The following is a 4053-nucleotide window of genomic DNA, read 5'->3' as shown; positions in this document are numbered from 1 at the left end:
AGCATCAATCTGTGCTGATAGTGATGTAAAATTATCCACTTCAAAGACACCCGGTGCCTTCCTAATTGAACTGCTAGCTGCATCATCCTGCCAGTCTGGAGTGCTCTAAGTAAACCTGTTCAATAGTGTGAATAGTTCTTCATAGCTTAGATCAAGAGCCTGCCCTCCTACTGCAGTGTCTAGTGATGACTTATGTTGCGCATCCAGACTCTCAATAAATGTGTGTGCCAGAACGTCATTCGTCTGATGGTGGTGAGGACAATCTATGAGAAGACCCTTAAACCTCTCCCATGCTTGATACAAATTTTCTCCATTTTTCTGCCTGAATGACATGATCTCCCTTCGGAGGCGAGCTGTCTTTGCTGGTAGAAATAACCTTGTCAAGAATTTCGTCACCAAATCATCCCACGTAGTGATAGAATTGGCGGGCTCGGCTAATAACCAGTTACTGGCATTCCCCAATAGAGAGAAGGGGAACAGTGTCAGCCGCACATATTCTTTAGTGACCCTTCCAGTAGCAAAAGTATCGACAATCTGCAGAAAAGTAGGGATGTGACGCTGAGGATCCTCGTGCGACATTCCCGTGAATTGCCCACTAGAGTGAAGTAATTAAATCATAGGATGCTTCAGTTCAAAGTGCCCTTCGATGGTGGGCTTGACAATGATTGAGGTGCCATCCGCCACACGAGGCACTGTAACCTCTCTCACTTTCGCTGGTTGATTATTAGCCATGACCACAGGTAACACTGCTACAGCCTGCGGGTTCTGCAATAAATTCAAATCTCTCCTGCGCAGATTTAAAGTACGTTCAGGCTCAGGATCGAATTCCTCTAGATTGTTTTGACTCGCAGTCCTTCGCATTCGAGTAAAGTACCTGCAATCAAGTAGCAGCTAAGATAAAGACGTTAATACCTGGATAAATATAGCAATACAGTTTATTATGGCCAAAAAAAATAATTGACTTATAAATCCCCCGCAACGGCGCCAAAAACATGTTACGTCCAATTGCACACGCAAGTGTACGTGGTCGTACAAGTAATATAGTGATTATATAAAATCGGATGTCGAACCCATAGAGATTTATAACCAATACTTTCACGAAAATAAACTATTGCTACTACCTATGCAAGTAAAGAATAAAAGTTTTTGTTGTTTTGTAAACCAATGGTGTAATAAAAATAACTAACAATGTAACCAGAATTTATGCTAAGAACGTATTTGAATACTGCTTTTATCAACATTTTAGAAGTATTCCAGGGTCGTGGTTTGTTCACCAATCCTATTGAGTCGTTCAAGTATCCCACCTTAGCAACTTTGTTCACAATTGTCAATTAACCAGATTATTAATCTCGTAGTGTTCTCCCGAACCACTACTCACCGATTCAAGATAACTCGCCTCCTATATTCCTATGGTATTGACCTATCGAGAATGCAATAAGAGCACAACATGAAATTGATTGCAGTAACTAAGTATATTCCTATCCTAGTCACAAATCCTAGCCCAACTATAGGGATGTTCAGATCACAATCTCGTTACTTCTTCTCTATGTTGACAACACGTCTTTCCCAAGCACGGTTATCAATTAGTAATTAGAACTCAACTGTTGTGCAGACAATCAAGCAATTAAGCACAGAAGTAAAGAGGCAATTGCATATGAAAAAGCTACTAAGATTGAAATACTTGTCAAACATCAATATTCATGGCTACGCCACAACCCCAGAATTACGGTGTTTAGTTACACATGATTCGAGAATGGGAACAAGAATTCATGATTAACATAGGGTTTCAATGTAAAGAAAATAAAAGAAGAGGAATAAAACCTAGAAAGAGTTTCACAAGTCTCAAAATTTGTCCAAGCCGTCTTTCTAATGTTCAAACTGACTATTTATATGCTAGGCCTAGTAAATATAAGATAAGTTGGCCCAATCCCGATCCAAGTGGGAGAACTGACGCCGCTTGTGCGATGGCTATGCGTCGCATGGCCAGCGCATGATCTCCCCTGTGCGTTGCTTGTGCGGCGCATGGCCAATGCATGGCCTATCTGAGATTCAGAGATGGGGTTTTTGTGCGCTGGCTGTGCGATGCAGAGCCAGCGCATGAGACCCTTCAGTTGTCGGATTCTGCCTTCAGGTGCTACGACGTCCTTTCCAAGTTCAACCAACATGCAAAGCCTCGGATTCAATCAAAAACTGCTCGGAATACCCTTCATTACTGCCGGTTGTACCTATTCATACAAGCATACCAACATAAGATCATATACAACAATTCGCATTAAAAACTGCGATTAAAGTGCTAAGAAGTGAAGTGCAAATGACACTAAATATAGATATTTGTGCCAAATATCATCTATCACCCTGTCCACCTACGGGCATGACGCAGCGTCCACAAACAAAAGGACGTCAGTACGAACAATGTACTGAGTATGTAAGGCATAAGCAGTAACATAATAATAGAATGAAGGATAGCATGAGATAGAAGAGTCATGAAGTAGTAGAGCCATATATACCTCTAGTGACGTTCATCGTATTCACTTACCCTTTTTCTAGTGGAACCTTCCATTACATACACATACATATATAGTAGTACTATACCTGACCATGTAGGTTCGGTGTCATACATACCTATCCATAACAAGGCTCGATCTTATGTGTACCCAACTATAGTGGGGTGCGCGTAATGGATATCATACCCGACCACATAAGCTCGGTATTACCAAATAGCCATACATATATATACATAGGAGTACATAACTATCATTATGATTATCATCACTATATCCTTCCTTAGAGGGCCAACTATCGTAGGATGAGATCAACAATATCATAAGAGTATCAAGACTCAGGAGCTTTAACACTTCTAGAGATGGAGGCGTCATGGAAGACATGGTGAATTTCATGAATAGGTGTACAACAATGGAATCATACCTTAAGAAGGAAGGGTTAGATTTACATACCTTTACGTCTTCTTAACTACTTAACGTTCACCTCCAAAGCTTGAGAAATCTACATTTAAAAGGATTCATACCAAGGTTATGTCTTAACGGCACTTTTAAGTTCAAACTAGAACAATTCATGAGCTAGCTAAAATTGGGCAGCATTTCCCCTATTTAGTCTACTTTTACCAATTTCCAAAATAACTCCCAACAACAATAACATTATTAACAATACCATAATCAAGAGGCATCATTCAAGTTAAGCATCATCCATCCCCCAAAACTTCTTTCCAAGATTATTTATAGCAATGGCTACAACACAACACTATATTCACTTACATACAATACTTTCTCAACATCATTAATACTACCCACAATAAGATTATACTCATAGCATGCTAAGAACCATAATTCAAATTAACATATAGCTCACAATATCCTCAAGTTCATTCTTGAACTCTATTTTCACTTTTCTTCCTCCAACCACATGATATAACAATCAAATAACCTTAACCATATGTAAAAGATGTAAAATCTTACCTTAATCACTCAAGAACAAATCTTGGATCAACTTACTCCACTAAATTGAAGTCTCCAACACCAACACCAAAGGAAATCTTGAGTTTCAGAAACCCTAGCAAGCTTCTTAGTACTTGAATCTCTTGATTCTCTTAGATTTAGCTTGGATTAGTTTATAGACTTGGGGAGTGGGTTTTGGAGAGCTCTAGGATCTGATTTGGGGAGAAAATGAACTCAAATGGGGGTAAAATGAAATATATAAAGCGTAACTTAAAATCCTGTTGGGCAATCCTACGCCCACTTTGACGGACCGTCAAAATTCCTACGGTCCGTTAAAGTCCACCGTCAAATTGCCCAGCCCAACATGGCTCACAGTGACTATTACGGTGGTGCTCCACCATTTGACAGGCCATCAAATGTTCTACGGTCCGTCAAAGTGTCCCCCTCCGATAAGTTGCTCGTTTCGATTCGTTTGATTTGTAATCCTTATGGAACCTTCTTGGCACTTGTGTAACACTTCATTAACCATCTAAGGGACCCTATAGCTTCCCCTCAAGTCATTAATAAACAAAGTATAACTCAATTGTTGTGAAATCTTCCC

The 4053-nt window shown here is 39.8% G+C and overlaps 1 pseudogene; it reads left to right on the top strand.

Annotated features, from left to right (window-relative positions):
* The first annotated feature begins 250 nt into the window (after window positions 1–250).
* LOC132612406 (small nucleolar RNA R71) lies at window positions 251–344 on the top strand (annotated as a pseudogene).
* Window positions 345–4053: the final 3709 nt, after the last annotated feature.

Source organism: Lycium barbarum, chromosome 9, assembly GCF_019175385.1.
Source record: "Lycium barbarum isolate Lr01 chromosome 9, ASM1917538v2, whole genome shotgun sequence".
NCBI lineage: Eukaryota > Viridiplantae > Streptophyta > Magnoliopsida > Solanales > Solanaceae > Lycium > Lycium barbarum.
This window is presented reverse-complemented; position numbering and strand designations above follow the sequence as displayed.